Source organism: Calliphora vicina, chromosome 4 (assembly GCF_958450345.1).
Source record: "Calliphora vicina chromosome 4, idCalVici1.1, whole genome shotgun sequence".
Classification (NCBI taxonomy): domain Eukaryota; kingdom Metazoa; phylum Arthropoda; class Insecta; order Diptera; family Calliphoridae; genus Calliphora; species Calliphora vicina.
The window spans coordinates 97,879,249-97,902,810 of NC_088783.1; the positions used below are offsets into that span (position 1 = coordinate 97,879,249).

Below are 23,562 nucleotides of genomic sequence, written 5' to 3' on the forward strand. Positions count from 1 at the left end.
AAAAAAATAATACTTTTTTGTTTGAAACACAACAAAAATTTGTTTAAACTATCATAATATATTAGGACAATATGACCAAATAGTAGACCGTGTGAATACCCCAAATATTTGAATTAACAAATATAGAATGAATACAAATTGAACTGTAATTGTTTTTGTAAGAATGAAGATTATATATAAAAACAGAATCCAAATTTAAAGAGCTTAAATTACTGGATTTTAATCATTTAATGAATCAAAATGTAAAATGTTTAAGATTTTTGAAAAAATTTGTGAAATTTTTAATTTTAGTCGTCCGCTAATGTGTATAACAGCTACGTGAAAGATTTCTATAAACCTATACTAAAGAATTATTAAAATTAATTAAGTCTGATACTTGATTTTCCCGAAATTGAAACATTGTTGGTCCGAATTTCGCATACGTCCTAAACGTTTCTAAATTGTTTTTGTACATGACTTAGTATTTGCGATATATGTAAGTCGTAGCTTATTGCAAATCTTTCAGCCTTTTGTAAGCCGATCTTCCAGATTTTAATTAGCAACCGAACCAGAACCATACTTGTTGTACCATTCATGTTTGTAAGTTATTGAGAGCCTTCGGAAAGTTTATTTCAACAGACAGACGAACATCGAAATATCGACTACTCTATTTATAAGGATCGTAAATGATAAATGTGGAAAATAATAACTTATATATACCCTTACCACTCATGGTGAAGATTGTGCAAGTTTTTAAATTTTGTTACAAATATTAAATAATTCTTATTATATAACACCTATTTTATATAATATTTATTAATTCTTTTAATATGTGAATTCTTTATTGGATTGTTAGTTTTTTCTAAAATTTCGCAAGAAAAAAGTACATATGTATTTTAATATTTTCCGATTTTTTGACGATTTCAAAAATATTTTGCCGATTTTGAAAATTTTTTAGTCCAATTTTGACGATTTTATACCAAAATTATATGGCAACAGTGCGCCTGTACTTTGGCACAAGAAAATCTCGCCCTTTCGGCATGTTGTTACGCCAGATTCTGAATGCTTAATCTCTAGATCTGATTGCAATTATGCAATTCTGATTAAACCAGGCTTTTTCCATAGTTTTAATCGAAATTTTCTTAGATGGAATGAAGCTTTTCATCCCCATCATAATTATGTTCTCCACCATTTTCGCCGTGGCATTGACTCTATTGTCTAAGAAACAAAGTTTCCAATTAAAATGCCGAAAGAACTCGTTGAGCTCAGCCCAACGAGCCTTTTCGTAAATAAAAGTTGAACGTTTCGTAGCTGGTCGTGAAACGATACAGAAACGAGCTACAGATTCTGTTCTTACTGGAATATTTCCAGTAATTAAGTGTCAAATGCAAGACAAACGTCAACAAAAGAATGAAATTAAATAAAACCAAAACAGTGAAAGGCAACAAAAATGCCAAAATATAACAATTGTGTTTTGTTGATTGTCATCATTTAAATATAAAACAAAAAGTAAAGTGTGGCGCTTATAACTGCTAAATTTAAAAAAATAATTTAGAAACACATTTTTGTGTACTTACATGTGTATAAATAATTATTTTATTCAAACTCTGTGCTACTTACATTTTCGGCTGATTTGGGTTCCATATTTATACATACGAAGTTAAAAATATCTATATTATCTAATATCTAAATTTAGTTTTTCTCATACCAATTTCAAATGTAACTTGTTTTGACAGTTCTTGTGAGAAACCTTTCGCAAAATATTGTTACAGAAACACTTTTTCTCACATCTTTCCAATAATTGCTGGAAAATTATTTAAATGACAAATAATTCTCGCAATCTCAAGATACAGAAACACTTGTGCGAGAAAAAACATATTTTGTTTCATTTTACACTGTTTTTGTTGCAATTCAATCGTTTCATGCGGAAAGTATTTCGATTCGAGAAATACAGAAACGAGCTACTGTGTTATCTGTTTTCGCATTCAAATACAGAAACACTTTTTTCTCGCACATCGAGAAACAATGGAATTTTTTGTTTCACACTTCATGTGAGAATTTTCCGATGCGAAAAATACAGAAACGAGCTACTGCTGTCTTGAATGTTTTTAATGCATTACACTTAAATCGTTTTTGTGATCTTTTGGATCATATGTATTTTTATTGTTGTATGGAGAGCTCACTTGTTGGAGAGTAAGAGAAACTACATGTGAAAACAAAAACAAGATTTTATCCTAATACCAATATGTCGGATTTATGTAACACAAAAAGGTATATTTGGATCAATTTACGCATGTGAATTTTCATCGGACTAACCGTTTATAAATATTTGAATATATCCCATTGTACGACATTTTTAAGCGATTAATTAAAAATAAAGAAAGTGGTCTTATAAGTGTAGAGTAAGTCAATTATGAATTAAAGTGATTTCTTTAAAGGTACTCCATATTTGTAGGTCCTAATGTCACTATGATCCGAACTTTATAACATATTTTCTGAAGAAGATGTAGTACGTACCTACATAAAACTGATCTTGAAAAATTTCATCAAGTTATCTTAAACATTGAGTTCTGCATTATACACACATGGACAGAAAAGACTTTATCGATTCAAAAAGTGATCCCATTGGTCAATTGCGACATGTTTAAATGGTATTTGCCAAAATGCTTTTTTATTAGTATTAATTGGCTTTCTTTTAATTGTTTCTCAATGTTTCCATTCTTTCAATTCATTACTTGAAATTTTTGATTCATTCTTGTAGGTAAATCCTTTGGGCAGTATTGTTGCCATTTTGAAGATGTTTTTTGAATATCCAAAGAAGTGTTTTTACCCTCACTTTCACTAAGAATTTCAATATCATCTGATTCATCCACAGTATCTATTTCTTCTTCTACAATTAAGGCATTCGGGATATTTTCATAATTTTTGGAGGAATCAATGTCATAAATATTACTCATTCCAATGATTCCTTCTTCAACTGACAAAGAAGATAGGAGTTCTTCTGAATCATTCAGTTTATTGATAAAAAAAATGGCCCACCCCCTGTACCGATATTTTTCTTGTTCTCAGCCTTTTTCTTTCCCAAAGTTTGCTTTGTGAACTTGTCTTTTAATTCTTTTGTTGTTCTTGTAGTTCTTGAAGATAATGCTTGTACCCAAGGCGAATTTACTTTACAGGTGGAGTTAACAGCACAGCTGATCTACTTTTTTTCTTCGACTTGTCAAAAGTTGTTTTGTTTACCTTTTCGATGTAAAAAAAAAGTTAATTAAATTGTTTGATATTTATTATTATGTAATAAAATGAAAAGAATAATAGCGGCATATGCACAAAAAAAGCAAAAACCGGGATACGGTAGTTTCTTATGTGTTCCAGGTGATGCCCGCCGGTTATGTGGATCAAAATTTGGAGTCTGGACTTCTTCCGCAAGCTCTAGTTTGCTCGCACCACTTTTCGTTTCGCAGGCCTTAGGCACATCCTCTTTGGAGGTACATATGTTCTTCTTGGAGCTGTCAGCCTTGGAGTTCCCTTGTTTTGCACCAAAAAACATTTTAAAAATACTTAAAGCTTTATTTACTTTTTTTTATTAAATTTATTATTTTTGTTTTTTTCACAAATTTTTGTTTGTTTGATACATTTTACTTTTGACACATTTGCCCCCCAAACAACAATAAAACACAATGTTGTTTTTGCTATGTTGTACTTGTTGTCATATCAACGCCACCTGTACAATAAATTCGCCTTGCTTGTACCCTTGTAGATTCCCATGCTTAATTTTTCTCTGCAATAGTTTAACCGTCTGTTCGTGTATTTTCTATTATATACATTTTTTCTACAACAAGCTCCACCAAAAGACTTTGATCAGCTTGGGAAAAATTAGTGGTTCGTTTTCTTTTAGTGCTAATTAATTATTTGTAAAGGAAAATTATTTTTAAACTACAGGAGAGACAAAAAACTTAATAAAATTCAAAGTGGTTACAAATATGATTTTCTTCATTTTCACATTTGTTCCACATTTGTGACGCGAAACACTAAGGTCCTTTTTTTGAGATCGTATTTAAATCTGAATTATTTTTAAGTTCTATTTAAATACAAAAATTAGTTTCTTTAAATGGGGCAAAATGTATCAATTTTTGTTTTGGTTGAACAGCTGTTTTAAGCAAAACTATTTAGTAGAGCTATCATACTTCTATCTTATTTAAATAAGAAAAATTATACAGAACTGAAAAACTAAAACTGTATTTAAATACAACTTAAATTTAAGTAAAAATTAAATAACTACGTATTTAAAAACAAAGTCTAAAACTGGGCATAAGTCTGTGACTTTTGGGGGGTTTTCATCAATTGATGTGTAATATAATATTCTGTTGATGTTCATATTTCATTTCATTCGTGTTGAATTGTCGTTGATTTGCCAATTGTCTAGTTCATATTAACAATTTCTAGTCGCGCACAGTGTGGCAAATTTAAAAATAGCGGCCAAAACTCTATAACTTTTGACACATGTGGAATTTTAATGCGGTTTTTTTTTGTTTTTTACTATTATTTTTTTATATTAGTTTTTTTATATTAAGTTGCGGCGAAAAGTAGTAGTGTCTAGAAAATTGATAGTTATTTTCTTAAGAAGAATTAGCCATAATTTAAGTAAGACATTTTTTTTGTGCAATATGCATATGAAATTTATAACAAAAAATTGAGTATTTATTGTATTGTGTAACATAAGTCTTTCTGAGTCCATCTTTTTGTCGAATAATTAAACAAAATTTAAATAAAATGTTGAATTTTTTTAAAAAAAAAGTTTATTATTAGAAATATTTTATTTTCCAATAAAATTTAATAAATAATGATAATAGTAGTAAAGAGTTATAATAATAATTACAACACATTAATTATTATTTTTATTCAAAGTGAAAATATCGTCTAAATATTCTTGATTTTCATCTTCAAGAAGTTGCATGGCTTCCTTGTCTAGTTCGATTTGGGTTGATTTCCACTGGATCTGAAGTACAAAGCAAAATATTCAAAAGATCTTCATTAGTATATATCTGGACATTTTTCTTGTGTTGTGCTCGCGGAAGTATCCGGAAGATTTTGTAGGCTTCCTATTATGCAGGCATGTCCATAGCATCTAAAATCCCATGCGTTGAGCCTAAAGGCCGAGTTTAGTGCCAGTTTCCTGGCCATTAGATCTACTGATCTAATGGCCACTCTGTTTACTCTACTGATCAATTGAGTAGAGTAAACAGCGACTTAGTCGCCGTAGTTCGCAATACTCCTGTTATCAGGATTGCCACTCGTCTTAATACCCTTTTAAAGAGTACGCGATTGGAGGCCCTATTAATTGCTCTCCACCAGACAGAGACCCCATAAAATAATATAGGTTTAGTAACCGTATCGACTATCCAATTCATGTTCCAGGGTCTAATACCCCATCTCGTGCCTATGGCCCTTTTGCAGATATACATAGCCGACATGGACTTAGCTGCTCTTGCTTCTATATTAAGTTTCAAGGATAATTTCCTGTCAAGTATAATGCCCAGGTACTTTGCATTATCCGAGAGCGACAATTCGGTTCCGCTCAGTCGGGGTAACGTAAAGTTAGGGCTGTTATTCCGTAATGAGAACAGTACAAGTTCAGTTTTGCTGGGATTTACACTCAAACCACTATCGATGCTTATTTTATATATCGATGTTATATTTTTCCTTAATTTCATTAAAATCGGACCATGGCCTAAGCTGGTCTTGCCTCTGTATTGAGTTTCCAGGATAATTTCCTGTCGAGTATGATACCCAGGTATTTTGCATTATCAGAAAGCGACATTATCCGCTCAGTCGGGGTAACGTAAAGTTAGGGATCTTATTGAAACTGCCACTGCTGAAACTGCCACTGCTACATCATCCGCATATTCAACATTCTTGTAGTTTTGGGAATCCAATTTTCTGAGCAGACAATTTAAGGCCAAGTTCCACAGAAGTGGAGATAGAACGCCCCATGGGGAGTACCTCTTTGGCAGATCCAGAGATCGTTGTCGTTCCAACTTTAGAACGAATGATTCTATAATTCAGAAGGTACCTAATAAACGTAACTACGTATTATTCAAATCCTAGTGAATCTAGGGCTGATATTATGGTTGCAGATTTCACATTGTTGATGGCTCCTTCTATGTCCAGAAAGGCCACAAGTGTGTAATTGCGGAATTCGATAGATTTTTCGATATACCCTACTATTGAGTGAGGTGCTGTCTCAACTGATTTTCCCTTTGTAAAGGCATGTTGAGAGGTAGATAATAATTCCTGGTCAACTGAAATTCTGATATGAGTATCAATAATTCTTTCCATGGTCTTAATCAATAAGGATGATAGACTTATCGGCCTGAAGTCCTTTGCCTTGGTATGTGATGCCTTTCCAACCTTCGGCATTGCATTCGGTCCAACGGTTGGGTATGTAGGACCATGAGAGACATGCTTGAAATATTGTAATCAGGGGGGTTATTATGTAACTCGATTCGAAACGAAACACTTTCGAAATACAATGTATGAAGCACACAAATTCGAACGTATTTATTTTCGAAAGGAATTACATAATAACCCCCAGCCATGGTGTAACTAATTCTGCATCGTTTTGCAGGTCAGCCGGTCCTGGAGATTTATATAGATCAAAGCTCCCAATGGCCCAAGGTACCTTATCCTCGTTAATCTCAATTGAGGATGAGATTCTATCATGCGGTTGGGATTCATATGCCTTATTAACTGGCAGGCTTACTCTGCCTCTTTGTACAGAGCCTCATTAATGGATTTCGTAAGTGGATCCAGTTTCCTTTTGATGGAGAAAACTAAATAACGATGATCCAAGAAGGAAAAATCATATGAAACCTTCCAGTTACTGATCATGTAGGAATGGCTTGCACTTACAAGCGTGATATCAAGAACCTCTTGTCTATTTGCAACTACAAAAGTAGGTTCTGAACCTTTATTGGTTATCACTAGAATGGAGTCTAATATAAAGTCTAATAGAAACTCACCTCTAGCATTTGTGTCTGAGCTCAAATCGGGGTCGTAGATGACGGTTACGTCCACGTCTTCTGGCTCAGAGTCCAGAAGAGCGTCCTCCACTCCACCCAGACCACGGAATAGATCTCCAACCATACCGGAGTTTGATTGTGTCTCCATTTCGTCTTCCAGCTTAGCGGGGTCATCTACCTCGATTTTTGCGTCCATCTCCTGCGGTGCTTCTGATTTAACATCAGAAGTCGGTCTTGTCGTCACCACGATAGACGCGCAGCCTAATACATTCGAAACCGTAGTATATTCGGCTTTGCCTCTCCCGTAGTGGCGCCAATTATTCCTTGTTAAGGACAACGACAGCCTTTCTGTTTGCACCTTCAGGAGCGGAAACCTTGACCACTTTCCAGTTATGGGTCGGTAGGGCAGGATTCCCGCTCTGAATATACGCAAGGATCTCCTCAGGATCATGTGTTTCCGCCGCACAGTGGGGCAGAATCGAAATTTTTTGGAAATAAAACTGGCATTTCTTAACGGCTGGTCCGATCGGGATAAAATTTTACGTAAGCGTAGCCAATGGGGCTCAAACAAATTTGTATAAATTTTCTTAATATTTTATTGAACAGAAGTCATTGGTTCTGACTCAGTCACATTAAGAAAATTTATACAAATTTTTTTAGTATGAAAAATTGCAATATTTTTGAAGGACGGAGTTTTAAAGTGGCATATTTTTTAATCTAATTGAGATATTAACTTGAAATTTTTTTTGTATGACCATAAATTAACTTATCTAAATAAAACAATATAGTTCGGAATAAATGTGGATCAAATTGTTCCTAATATTTGCAATCCTATTAAAATTTTGATATAAATTTTAGTTTTAGAAACTCAATGAATATGTAATAAAATCTTTATTTATTAACGAAACTCAATGAAATTTTTAAAGTTTTTTATGTTTGTCATTGTAAATAACAAGTTGTAAAAAAACTCAAAAAGTCAAAGGCAATCCCGCAATTCCTAAAAATTGGAGCGATAATCCCAAATGGTATTTTTTACAATTTTGCCTATAGGATCCACATTTACTTCGGGGCTCGGAAATACTTTGGCGATAAATAGGGAACACATCAAGGTTTCCAAAGCTGCTTTTTGTTTTCTGATCCCAGCTTTGGGATTTTATTTTTAGATCCATAATTGATATTGCTCTGAAATCTTTTGTATGTTATTCGTACTTTAAAGCCTAGTACTCTGTTCATATTTGCGAAAACTTATGGTTTTTTCATGCGAAAAATTTTACATGCTGTTTGACAGCTAGCTGTTGGTATTAATTTCGTGCGAAAGAAGTGCTGCGTATGTTATTTCGTGTGGAAAAATAAGGTTGCCAGATTTATTTCACATGTTTTCCACAATAAAAACAGAGTACTGCTTTTGCGAAATTATTTCGCATATATTTCATTCCAAATATTTTATATGTAGTTTGACATCATTTCGCACGAAATTTTGAACAGAGTACCTAGCTTAATTGTCTAACTATTAAAAAAAAATCGAGTCCATTCGGTCCAAAAGTACGACCCATATTTTTAAAAAAGCGGACCAAGGTATGGCAAAATTTTAAAATTTCAATTTTGAAATGCCTATAACTCGAAAAGTATATGAGATAAATAGCACACGCTAGCATGTTTTGTCAAGACCTAGCCGAGTGCTTTCCAAAAACGCGAGTTAACGAGTGATCTCGATCTGCGAGGTCTTCGCGCCAGACAGCTCCGTCCTTAACACTCCTGTCGATAGGCCTTCTTACCACACAAGCCTCTTGCTTCGGACGTTTAGTCCTCGGCTATTGATTTTGCTGTTGAATCAGTCCCTCCTCAGAGCGTTACCGTTTAGGCCCAGCAGATGCGGCTTGGTCCGTAGCATCTGCGCTGAAAGGAGGATTTGAACTGTCGAGCTCAGCCAGTTGGGCCTTAGCCCAGCTAAGTTTCGACGACTCGCCGATATTAAGTGCATCGGCCGACTTGGATCCAAGCCGATCGATAATGCGCAAGGCGGCGCGCCTTTGTACGAAAGCCCTCCTAGATGGTTCCTTGCGAATGGGGGCGTTCGGTTCTGCCGTGGAGTCAAGTGGGGTTACAGTGGTTGGACTCGACTTCTGGTTCGACGATCCAACCTGTAGCATCTTCGCAGGGATATCTGTCTTATCGACGTATCGAACAAAGGGGTTAATGCTAATGTATTACCAGCGAGGCCTAATGCAGCTTTGGTGGTGCTCTTCTTGAAATCCAAGGCTACCTCGCTGCTTTTAATCAAACTGTCACCTGAAGGTTTGACAGATGACTTTGCAATCAGCCAGCATATGTAGGTTTACCTGCTGACCTCTTGCTGTTGTTTGTTTTTGTTTTTCTTCTATGTTATTTGTGTTCATTTTGTTCCCATTAGTATGCGCGTAAGGGGATCAACTATCCATGCAGGGGCGGCGTACACGGACTGTGCAAAAACTGTATTACAACCGACCCATATCCTGGCGTTGGAGGGAAGCTGTTAGCGACTAGTTTTCTTTTACCACTGACTAGCCATTCAGGTCTTCGGCACTGCTACCCTCACTTTGACCTTACAAGTTGGGGGAAAGAAAGAATAAAGAGAGGAATGAACAGTTTTGGTCGGCGGATTGTAACACTAAGAAAGAGAAATAATGTACTAGCACTAGGCGACCATTTGTTATAAAATGTATCGCCAGTTTTAACATTATCATAACACTAATTACATACATCCTACTGTGACCATTTGTTATAAAATGCATGCATCTCAGTATTATGATAGTTGGCTATCGCAGTTCCGTTTACAAACCTAGCTACACACAAAAAAATAATCGTGGCTATATTATCTAAGCTTAAATAGTTAATTTCTTTTTATATGAAAACTAAAAACTAACCCACTGTCTATACTTGACACATATTTATCATAAAAATAAATGACATTTGTTGTCAAGACAAAGTTGTCTAAGCAAAAGCACTAACAATTTTATCATAACGAAGCAATTATACTAAAAAATGGAGACTATACCTGATAATTGTTTTATCTAGACAACCATTTTGAAGTTTATCATGATAAAATTGTATCAGGTATAACTAGGGAGTAAGTTTTATTATCTATGCCAATAGGTAATTCAAACAATACACTTTACCTAAAAACTATGTTAATATAACTATTGGAATTAGTAATTTGATGTTTGGTATCTTCTTCGATGTTGTTTTTGTTTATTTTATTGTTAATTGAAAATATTTTTGGTGCAAAAGGGAAATTATCTAAAATTTTAGTTATATTAACTAAGAAACTTTGTAAATGCCATTATACCCTTGCGCTTAGTTAAATTTATACTATATTTTTAGGAAATATAACCTATGGATTTTTTTGTGTGTATGTCAAGAAGTGCAGACCATAAAAAATGTATCTCAAGATATTGACATCGCTCGAGCTATTGTCAGGGGCAGTGACCGTTTGTAGAAAATTGCTCCCCCTATTCGCGATAATAGTTGTGTTCGCGTACTTGATAATTTTGTACAAATTATTACTGGAAGTTGCGGGATTGTTTTCCAATGTAAACAAAAGAAATGAAAATCAAAATACACAAATATTGTAATTGTTCAAATGAATAAAATTAAAATAATATTATACAAACACTTCAAATACATTTATAAATAGATTTATACAGAAACAATTTATAGAAACTTTGATTATATGCAATACAAAGTTGACGAACATGAAAAACATCTTTCCAATGACTCGTAAAATGCATAGGTTCCTTATTTATTGGTAATAACTTTGATCAAGCGACTATGCGATCAATGCTGGTGTACCTCAGGGAAGTGTTCTAAGACCAACCCTGTACTTATTATACACCTCAGACTTGCCCGAGTCCGAAGAATTAACCATTTCCACCTTTGCAGATGACACTGCAATTCTTAGTTCTCATGTGGACTTAAATATAGCATCTAGAAACCTTGATAATTATCTCAGGTACGTGGAGACGTGGTTAAAAAATTGGAGAATACAAGTGAACGAAATTAAAAGCAAGCACATAACGTTTTCACTTAGGAGAGGAAATTGTCCACCAGTGACACTAAACAGTGTGAACATCCCACAGTCTGACCACGTTACATACCTTGGCATTCATTTAGATAGACGTCTTACTTGGCGTCGGCACATAGGTGGAGCCAAGCGGCTCCACATGAAACTAAAGCTTCTAATTTATACTGGCTAATCCACCACCAATTAAGCCTTAACTGCAGTCATCCTGTATAAGACAGTCTTAAAACCAATTTGGACATACGGAATCCAATTATGGGGAACAGCAAGCAATACCAGTATAGATCTTATACAGAGGGCACAATCCAAAATTCTTAGAACCATGACGGGAGCTCCATGGTACATAAGAAACGAGAACATCCACAGAGACTTAGATGTACCCTTGGTCAAAGATGAATTCAGAAAAACTCGTGAAGCTTATTTATCAAAATTACATCATCATCCGAACCCGCTCGCAAGGCTACTTACAGTAACTCAAGACAGCTCGAGGCTGCGTAGAGCTGATTTACCACTCATCTAATTTTCCAAATATGATTCTCCACTGAGAGAACAATAATTGTTTAGTTTTAAGATTTAATTACATATTGTAAGGCCTAGAAATTAAAGGCAGGAATAATATTATAATAAACGTATAAAAAAAAAAACTTTGATCTTGTACAAGCGGCCTTTGGCCGGGTGCACATACATACATGAATTATAAGTTTTTTTCTACTTAAAACAATATCCAACCATCAAAATTCTACAACATTGGAAGGATGTGAGAAAAACTGTTTCTGTAACAATATTTAGCAAAAAGTTTCTCACAAGAACTGTCAAAAGAAGTCACATTTGAAATTGGTGTGAGAAAAACTAAATTTTAAAAAATATAGATATTTTTAACTTCGTATGTATAAATATGGAACCCAAATCAGCCGAAAATCTAAGTAGCACAGAGTTTGAATAAAATAATTATATATACACATTTAAGTACACAAAAATGTGTTTCAAAATTATTTTTTTTAAATTCAGCAGTTATAAGCGCCACACTATACTTTTTGTTTTATATTTAAATGATGACAATCAATAAAACACAATTGTTGTATTTTGATATTTTAATTTTTTTAGCCTTTCACTGTTTTTGTTTTATTATAATTTTTTTCTTTCGTTGACGTTTGTCTTGCATTTGACACTTAATTACTGGAAATATTCCAGTAAGAACCAGTGTTTAAAAAGCTACGATAACTAACAAATTTTTAACTGTTGCTACAACTACTGCTTCAAAAAAGTGTATGTAGCGGTAGCGGTAGCGGTAGCAGTAGCATTTGTCTTTTTTCGTTTTCTTATTTTTTTAAAACTACTGCTACCTTCAAAATATAAAACTCTTAACAGAGCAGTAGTAATAAAACATGAATTGTAAATGGAGTAGTAGCATAAAAATACAAATCATTGCTACTGCTCTATATCGAGTTTTAATTTTTAAGGTAGCAGTAAAGTAGCAGTTGATGCAGCGGTTAAGGTAGCAATAAAAGTAGTCAAAAAAGAAAATCTTCAGTCATAACACCAAAATTGACAGAATTAAACACTGTGTGTTGTTTTTGTTTTGAGAGAGTTTGAAAGAATTATTCGTTTTTATTCGTCTCAGATATTCGTGTTGCTAACAGAAAGATCGTGTTTTCTGTGTGTATAACAAAAAAGCCGAACTTTTGTTTACAACACTACACAAATATACATTCACAACAACAACACATAATATACTTTTTTGGCTGAAGATTTTTATTTTTGACTTATTTCAACTGCTACTTAGCTGCTACTTCAACTTCTACTTAACTGCTACTTCTTATACTACCTCAACTGCTACTTCTATTACTACTAAATTTTAAAAGTAGCAGAATTAATAAAAAACTAATGACTGGACTGCTACATCAAAACTTTTTCTTTTTTAAGGTAGCAATAGAAAATAAATTACTCTGCTACTTTTAAATTTTTCTTTTATTAGTAATACTACAACTACTGCTACCAAAATGTGAAGGTAGCAGTAGTAGTAGTAATTATTGACTCCGAGTTTTTATTAATTTTTTAACTAGACTACTTGTGTTTTTTCGTTGCTACTGCTACTTGTAGTCTATTTTTTTAAACACTGGTAAGAACAGAATCTCATTTAAATACAGAAACACTTTTTTCTCGCACATCGAGAAACGATGGAATTTTTTCAGGTATCACAAAGGGAACTTTCAGTGAACCCAAGTGAGCTGTACGAGACGAAGTTTTTGGACGGCTGCCTGTATACCATACCATACCTACTGGATGAAACCTTATTAAATGCATCTTGATTAAAAGTGTGCTAAAGAAATTTATTTATTCAATAATAATATAATTTTTTAGTGATAAAGTAATCATTTAATGATGACAGCTATCAATTGTAAACAAATAAGAAATTTTGACAGTTTCACGTAATTCACACTATGATTTGTTTTTCATATTTGCCCAGACGTCTGTTTTCATGTTTGTCGATGATTGTTGGTGCGCGGGGTAGAGATGAATGGGGGGGGGTTAGAAAATAAATATGATTTCGGTTTTTCATGTTTCTTTTTGACATTCCTCTTTACACTCATTCGTATTCTTCTTATTATGTTTTATAATTTTTCGTTTGTTGAAAACATCATTTATATTAAAAGAGAAAGTTTTTTTTAAAGTTAAATCAAACATTTCTTCAATTATTTCATCAGACATTTTGAATTTACTTTTAAAACAATTTAAAAAATTAAAAAAACAAGACAAACATAATTTCATGTAAAAAATCACCGTTCATGATTTTTTGGAAGATTCTCAAAAGGGAATTCGAAAAAACAGACGTCTGAAAAGTCTTAATCAAAGTAAATTAATAAAGTAGCGACAGTACTACAACAAATACAACATTTACAAAAACCACAAGCAATTTTGTCTTTGGTTTAAGGTCTGAGCTGTCAAAGTTGCCTGTTGTTGTTTTTGCTTTTGGGCTTGTTGTATTTTTCGCCACAACAACCACAAGTGAATTGACAGTTCAGACCAAAGTAAAAAAAATAGTCAGCTGTTCTACTGAGTCTACTTTATTAATTTACTTTGGTCTTAATGTAAATTGCGCCTTTAAGGCATAACGGTAATTCAAAAATGAAAGTCAGCAGATCTAACGATGTCAACTTATTAGATTCGCCTTGCTGTATTATCGTGCTGCCACTTTGCAAAAATTCGCCTTGGTTATACATGTATATGCATATTCACCATACCGTACATAGACATGCCAGATTGCGTATAATTTTTCACGGGTGGGAATAGCAAAAGGCTTCGAATACTTTTTTTATCAACTGTTCAAAATATGGCTACTAAATTGATTGTATATTTTATAGTGAAAAAAATGTAAAAAATATAAAAATCTGTGCGTAAAATTTATTTTTTTGATGAAAAATATATTAATTAAAAACAAGTAATAATAAATGATATAAAAAATTATGTATTTTATATAAAACATTGTTTTCGAAGAAAATTTAGAAAATATGTACTGCATGTCTTGCATTAAAGAAATTGTTTATTCAAAGTGTTTACAGTGAAAAAATAAAACAAAATCTTATGCTGTAAAAATGTATTGTGTCGAGAAAAATTTAATAAACATTTTTTGAATTGTCTTTAATTGCTTTGTGTGAATTTATATATTGTATATATATATCTATATACATCTACGAATTTTACCGACAACAGTGCGTAAAATTATAATGGGCGTGAATTGTTGTAGAACATCCTGTCAGTACAAAAAACAAGAACAAAATTAACCCTTAAGATTTTACAAACATTTCGTTTTACGAGAAGTACAAAGTTGCATCATATATATTAAAAACATACCCAAACACACATCTATTTGGAAAAATGTACATATGGAGGTCATTACATTCCTGGATAGTTTAAATCGTAAATATCTCCTAAGATAATTATTTGATCGCAACTGAATATGTAATATTACTTGCATCGGCGATTACTAAAGATACATATTCATACATATGTATGTATTTATGTACATTATTACATCTACCTTAATATGGCCTTCGACCGGGTGGAAGGATTTTAACCTTCGGCGTATGCCAAAAACCGGCTTTGCATCCTATATAATCGAAGGACAAAACAATTTCAAAGATAAAACTACTAATTTATTAAAAATCTATTATTTTTTCTAACATTACTGATTTAAGAAAAAATATATACTATACCTATTTATATGTACATATAGGTATATTTTTTTACAAAATTTGCTCCATAAAACAACGTTAGTCATTCTTTTGATATTTATTTCAATAGGGCAAAATTTTTTTGGTAATTTTGCTGGTAATTTTTAAGTTCTGCAAATATCTTAAACTTATAGATTTGGTGGACTATGATGTATTTAAAATATATAATTTAAATGGCAATAAAATAAAAAAGACATACATATAAATTAAAAGAAAATAATTAATACCAACAATTGCGAGATACAACTTTTTTTGTTCTGAGGAAATTTAACAAAAAACGTTCTTTATTTTTTGTAATTTGTTTGTAGTTTTATTTGAAATGTCAACCAAGGCGTATTAATTACACTGTCCAACAAATTGAGACTTTGATAGGAACATATTAACCCTATAATTCTGAAAGTGCATGTTGTGTAGATCATTTTTGTAGAATAAACTTATAGTCCAGCTGGTCTGATTTTTTTTATAGTGGGTTAAAGTTTTAATTTTTTGGTCGAAAGGGAGCGTTAACTAAATGAAAAATCTTATATGTTAATGTCTGAGAGAATTTTTATTGTCAGAGTTATATTGTGGAATTTTTTGGGGATAATTTTTGAGGGGTCAATTAGAGAAAATCAAAAAGGACATTTAATGATTGAAATATTCTACGATAATTTTTGTCGAAAAAAAAACTACCAAAGTTATAAATAAAGCTCTTTACGCTTAATTAGCAAAATTAAACGTCACATCGGTTCTCACATTTTTTTTTAAAAAATCAAAATTATACGAATGAGATGGAATTTAATATATAAATAGTTCTTAAGAAGATCTACAAAAAATATGCATACCTATATGTATATTAGATTTCGTTTCTGAGCAGGTCACTTCATTTGATTTTCGGGTATCATCATTTTTATGAAGGTTTTTGCTCAAATAAAAATAATGGCGTCCTTTTTTTTTGGAAAATTGTCACTCCTTGTGGTGGTTCAACGCACCTAAAGACGCGCATTTTGAGCACATTTTTCTGTAGAGCAAAAACGGTTGAATATATTGCAAATTCTATTTCACCAGTCGATTGTGCATCAAAAACTAATACAATTGATGTCTTTTGAATCCTTAAAAATATTTCCAAAAACCCACAACAGGGGGCGCAAATTTCATAAACAAAATAAAAAAAAGTATTTTAGATTTTTTAAATATACCTACACGATGAAAGGCCATTTTAAGCTTATCAAAATGGTACCAATATTTCCTTTCTATCACAATCCGTTAAAAAGTTATGTAGCTTTAAAACTGTTTTGTTAAGGCAAGCTAATAAAAAAATTTTTAAACTTTTTTTACAAATTATTATTTTCTTGTTAAATAAATAACTTTGAAGCCACATAACTTTTTAATGGTTAGTGATAGAAAGGAAATATTGGTGCCATTTTGCTAAGCTTAAAATAGCTTTTCATCGAGCATGTTTAAAAAAACTAAAAGGCCTTTTTTTATTTTTTTTTTATGAGATTTGCGCCCCCTGTTGTGGGTTTTTGGAACTATTTTTAAGGATTCAAAAAACATTATTTGTATTAATTTTTGATTCAGAATCGACTGGTGAAATCAGATTTGCAATATATTCAACCGTTTTTGCTCTACAGAAAAATGTGCTCAAAATGCGCGTCTTTAGGTGCGTTGAACCACCACAAGGAGTGAAAATTTTCCAAAAAAAAGGACGCCATTATTTTTATTTCCGCAAAAACCTTTTGAAAAATTATGATACCCGCAAATCAATTTTTTTAAATTAACTCTAATGTATGTATATATGTACATATGTACATAAGTTATCTCTTTTAGTTCAAGAGATATGTACCTAGGTTTGTTTATTTTTTTTTTAATTCTGCTCGATTTTTTGTTTTTTAGATTGTGTTTAAAAATATCAGCTATATTTGCTATAAAATTCTTGCTAACAGTTAAACTTGGAAAATGTAAAAAGGTCTTATTATATAGGTATACAGTGGTGGTCAAAACATATGCAACTAGCAACAGAATTTTACAAAAGTACTGAATAACTCATGGAAGTGGCATATTATCCTCAGAATTTGGAAGCATTACTCTTTCCAAGATGTCTCTATAGATAAATCTATCCATTATTTCATTAATTTTCAGCGATGGGCCAACTCCAGCAGCTTAAAAACAGCCCCCATACCATTACGTTACATCCTCCATGTTTCACTGTCTTTTTGCAGTATCGAGCTTGAAGCCGCGTGTTAACTGGTCGTCTTACATAACACATGAAATCACTTCCGATGATATTAAATTCGGGTTCGTCGCTAAATAGGACGACTGGTCCATTTGTTTTCTGACCAATTTAAATGCTCCATAGCAAACTTAAAACGTTTCTTTTGATTACGTTTTGATATAAGCGGTTTTCTGCGCGTAGGGAAAACGTCGTTGAAGCATGCAGGATGCAACGTAATGGTATGGGAGTTGTTTTTCAGCTGCTGGAGTTGGCCCATCGCTCAGAATTAATGAAGTAATGGATGGATTTATCTATAGAGACATCTTGGAAAGAGTAATGCTTCCAAATTCTGAGGATAATATGCCACTTCCATGAGTTATTCAGTACGATAACGAACCCAAGCACTCTGCACATGTTGTTAAATCGAGGTTAGCACAAGAAAGAGTTTCAGTAATGGAATAGCCACCACAATTACCGGATTTAAATCCCATTGAGAACTTTTGGGAAATCGTTAATCAAAGAATCGACACCGAAAATTGCACTAATTCAGATATTATATTTCAAGGATTGGTAGATGCTTGGAACTCTATTCCTGCAAATTTTATTGCCAATATGATAGCTTCACTGCCTTGCCGATGTAAGGCCGTCATTGAAAATATAAGATTTACCACAAAATATTAAGTTTTATAGACATAAATGTTTTAGAAGCAATTAGTTGCATATGTTTTGGCCATTGAAATATCAACCCATATGTAGTTTTTTTTAATTTTTTTTATTTTCAATGCAAAAAATTCTGAATTAAATTTCATATTCTCATTTTTAAAGCATTAATAAACAAATATTATAAGCAAATGAATATTTTTGTTTACCTTTAAAACTAGTTTAAACAACTTTTGTAAAATTCTGTTGCTAGTTGCATATGTTTTGACCACCACTGTATATATTATAATTTTTAGTTTCTAAGGTAAATGACGTCCAAAAAATTCATAAAATTATTTTATTTCACTAGCCTGTTAATCTTCAAGTCCTACCGTTTTCACCAATACCAACTACTTATACAAAAAGCATATACATATTTATTCATCGGGAGCTCCACAAACCTTGCTACCTTATGAAAAAATGTAACATTTTTTATTTAAATGTATTTTGGAAAAATTGTATTCAAAATGTCGAGCCTCCAGGCCCAAAAAATCTAAAAAACTTAAAAAAGATCGTGCAAAATTAAAAAAGAAAATAAATAAACCTAAATAACTCTTGACCTAAAAGCAGGGACCCGAAATAACTGTTATTTTTTTTTAAATAAGCAATTGGTTATAGAAAAAATAAATCCAAAAAATCAGGTCCCGTAATAACAATTATAAATTAAAAAAATTTTAGTCTTTGATAACCATTATGAAAGATTTTTATTTTTTTGGTCTTCTGTAACCATTATAAAAGATTTTTATTTTTTTCGGTCTTCTATAGACTATAGCCATTACAAATATTTATATCCAAACCACCATAGTGGTGTAGGGTATGTTGTTGTAGCAGCATGAACAATTTTACAATAATCAATCTGGATGTTCTGCATGTTGTTCAAGTCCAAAAAATTGTGCTACTTCTACAGGATGAGTCCATAAATCCATAGGACTGAGTGAAGTAGAGTTGGCTGAACAGTTAAATATGTGGAGGGTGTCATGAGGACCCTGACACATGCTGGGCATCATAGTTGGGGGTAGTGCACTAAATGTTGATTTAAATCAGCATTGCACTATCACTCAATAAAATTGCAAAAAATTTAGTTTGCACTATTTTTTATCAGCTTATTTCTTAACTACCACTAAAAAAAATAGTGATAGTGATAATCTGCACTACAATTAATAAGTGCAAAATTTTAACATGCAATCAAAAAAAGCTGCATTAAACATACTGGCCCATAATCACAGTCAAACACTAAAGTCGGTTCTTTTTACAAACAACTTTAAAATAAAAACCTGCTTTAAATTATTTTGCAACTATAGTAAAAATTAAAGTATGTTTAAAATTGAACCGACTTTAACTGGGTGCCACCTCAAATGTAGAAAATGTTTTCATACAATATACAATAAAATATAGACAAGTCGTCGTCTCGAAGTTATCTTCACGTATATCACAAAATCAAAAAAAATGAGTTAAAACCATTTTCTGGTGTAAAATTCTTATATCTAACGATCTGTTCGATTGCCAGGTCCATATCTCTTATAATTTCTGAGATATTGTGGAGCAATTTTGTTGTATATCCATTTTTGCTAAAAATTTAATGTGTTATAGTACCGTATGTGCCATTTTTGTGGATATACAATAAAATGTGTATGAAATTTTGTAAATATAAAAAACTTGTGTTATCTTCACGTATGTGATACAAATATTTAACAAGTTTTTAAAAAAGAAAAAAATATTTTATTTTTATTATAATAGGCATTTCGAATTCATTCTATATTCAAGAATTTTACAATATACCAGGGCACACTTAGAAAGGTGACTGCGATAAAACAGCTGAATATTTTTTTATTCAATTTGAATTGTCAATTCACTTGTGGTTGTTGTGCCGAAATATACAACAAACCCAAAAGCAAAAACAACAACAGGCAACTTTGACAGTTCACCTACTTTTTAACAAAAACAAAGTACCTGTTGTTTTTGTATTGTTGTAGTGATGCAGTCACCTTTCTAAGAGTGCCCTGCAATATACAATCTGTAACGGTAATTTTAATATATAGGGTGTATCAGTAAGTATGCAATTTTTTATTTTAAAATAAAAATATGTATCTATTTTTTGAGATATTTGTTCTGATTAACTATGTTCTGAATAACTTTGGAATAAATCATCTGTTAAATGGCTCCCACGGCTCTGATAACAAGGTATAGGCTTTGAATATCTTTCTTTTTGTCTTGAGAAATATGTATTCTTGTGCATGTACTTGGTTCTTTTTCAAAAATTGTTTCTGAATTTGCCAAAACTCCCTTTATTTTAAAACTTGATGATTGAAATTTGTCTTCACTTATATTTTATAGAGTAGAGCATGACACAACAATATAAGGTACACTCAGCAGAAAAAAAATTCTCAATTATACAAATCTTGTAACGTTAAGCAAAAGAAAATATAAAAAAATATGAAAAGAATCAAAATCAAAGTTTTGACGTTATAGGGCTAAATATTGGAAACTCTCCCTAGTGATTCTATCTTCTACAGTTATTGTATCATGGAGTAGAGAAAATAAATTGAATTTATTATATTTTATTAAGGAGTGAGATCGAAAAATTCTTAACACACGTTTTTCATTACATTTTTTAACCCAAGTATTATTTGAATTTTTTTTTGATCAAGTTACCTTTGAAAAACATGTCAGTTATTATGTGTAATGTCAATTATATTAATTTTTTTGTTAATCTGATTAAAATGAGTGACCAGAAAAAAGTGCGTACTGAAATTATTAAATATTTTCAACAAAACCCAACTTGGTCTTACAAAAAGTTGGCCAAGCATACAAAGGTCTGCCGTCAAACTGTTTCCAATGTTATTAAACAGTACCGGGAGAACTTGTCAGTTGATAGAAAGCCTGGTTCAGGTAGAAGGAATGGTCCACATGATGTTTCTAAAGCCAAAAAAATAGAACGCATTTTCAAAAGAGCTCCCAACACATCCGGTAGGAAAGCAGCCCGGTTAGCTCAGTGCTCGGACTATTTGGTACGAAAAGTTAAAGCTAATGCAGGTTTAAAAACATACAAGGCTCAAAAAGTTCCTGACAGGAACGCTACTAAAAATTTAGAGGCCAAAAACAGAGCACGGAAATTGAAGTCAAGTTTTATAAAAAAATATTCTTGCTGCATAATGGATGACGAAACGTATGTTCTGGCAGATTTTTCGCAACTTCCAGGTCAAAAATTTTATGTTGCTGATGCTCGAGGGAATGTTGAAGAAAAGTTTAGGACCCAAAAGCAGACAAAATTTCCCAGAAAGTTCTTGGTATGGCAAGCAATATGCAGTTGCGGCAAAAGAAGCCACTCATTTGTTACAACGGGCTCTATAAATACCGAAATTTACATCAAGGAATGTTTACAAAAAAGGCTGCTTCCATTCATAAGACTTCATAATGTGTCCACTTATTTTTGGCCTGACTTGGCATCCTGTCACTATGGCAAACAAGCCCTTGAGTGGTACAAGAACAATAATGTGGTATTTGTACCAAGAGAGGCAAATCCTCCAAACTGCCCGGAGCTAAGGCCAGTGGAGAGATATTGGGCTCTTGTTAAAAGGGAATTGAAGAGTACAAAAAAGGTGTCCAAAAGTGTGGTAGATTTTAAACGGAGATGGACTACATGTTCGAGCAAAGTGACAGAAAGCACTATAAAAACGTTAATGGAAGGGTTTCCGAAAAAGGTTCAAAATTTCATCACTAGTGATTAAAACTATAAAAATAATTTTTTTTGTAAATTGTAATAATAATTTCAATCAAATAAAAAAAAAATTAAAGCTGTAAGTTTAGTGGTTTCTTTTTTATAAACATATATGTATGTTAAGAATTTTTCGATCTCACTCCTTATTTTAATTTTGGGAAATGGAAATTATATTGGCTTGCTAGTAACGATTAAACTATCAAATTAGTCGGAAGCATTTCCATAACTTTTAAAATGAACTTTTTGGATTGATTTTGTTGTCGGATCTAAAATGATAATGACTTATTTTAATTTTAGGAATCGGTCTATTGCACTATGTACTAGAGGGCTGCACAAGCACATTCATTTTGTCGTCTACACTGAATGACCTGCTTCACTTCACTCGACAATACTGTAAAATTCCTACGCATGTACTCTATACCATATACACATTGAAAAATGAATGAGTATTGTGCACAACAAAAATAAAACGAATGTGAGTTTGTTATGTATACGAACGTATGCTACCATGCCCTGCCGCGTATATGTTTTACTTTTTCACTGCTATGATCAAGAATTATTCGAATCATTCGAATTTTTTTTGAATGAATTTTTCTATGTATGCATTTCAATGTGTGTGAATGTGTGCGGCCTAACGTTCCCAGCAGTTTGAAAAGTGCCAATTGGAAACCTTTCACTAGCTATATTACTACTTGTACAACTAACTAGTTCGATGTGGCTGCTAAAGTGGTAGTTAAATGGTTATTATTTGCACTACATTTCACCAGCATATTCAGTAATAAACAATAGTCAGATATTTGTCTTTAGTTTTTGAAAATAAATTCATAAAAAATAAAATCCTCTAAAATATGCCACTTCGATGGCCACATGTAATCAGGGCTGTCAGATGTGTCGATTTTTCATTGCCTTTGGCGACCAAAATTTCCAATTGGCGACATGGCGATTTTTTTGGCGATTGACAGACTAGTTGGCGATTTGCTTGGCTATTTTTATTAACAAATTATTTGTTTTTCTTGAAATAATTTCTTTAGGTAGCATACATGATCAGATAGTTTCAACAATATTTAATTTTTCTCTAAAATGTGTAAGTTTTCATTTTTAAATAATAATGGAAATATTGATAATTTAATATGCTCATTAAAAATGAAGGATTCTTTGGAATCCGAAATCTATCGATTTTGGCACAGAATTTGAAATGCAATTACAAAATATAAAAATGGAGGAATATGATGTAGAAACTTTAAAAGAAATAGTTTTTTGTACTTAAAAATCTTTTAAAAGAAATACTTAAACGGTTAAGAGAAAATATATGTAACTTTTTCTATAGTATATAATGAATTTCGTTAGCTTAGTACGCAAACGTAACAAGTCCACTTTTGATTGAAATTAAGATTTTGATGCAGAAAGATAGTAAAACATAAGATACATATTTTGAAATAAAAAATGTTATTTTGTTTCTAACTGATGATTTTTCAGTGCTACGCAAAAGTGCTAACTCCACAAAAAAAATAATAATAAGAAAACATGCTAAGTCCAGCAAAAAAACATTGACTATGGTATTTAAATCTACTTTTTCAATACTATTTGCTATAATACTTTGAAGATTAACATTTTTCGATGTAATCACTATAGTATGGTTCAGTGTTGCCAATTCATGGTGAACA

General features: G+C 32.1%; 1 protein-coding gene across 3 annotated transcripts in view; it reads left to right on the plus strand.

Moving 5' to 3' along the window:
- The first annotated feature begins 14,310 nt into the window (after positions 1-14,310).
- Positions 14,311-23,562, plus strand: part of Socs16D (Suppressor of Cytokine Signaling at 16D) — a 96,913-nt gene continuing 87,661 nt past the window's right edge. For 2 of the 3 annotated variants that reach the window (XM_065507352.1, XM_065507354.1), the window contains exon 1: positions 14,362-14,494. The gene's annotated coding sequence lies outside the window, so the exon portion shown is untranslated. Of the gene's footprint in view, positions 14,495-23,562 lie in introns of all 3 variants that reach the window. The other variant, XM_065507353.1, reaches the window with a different exon arrangement.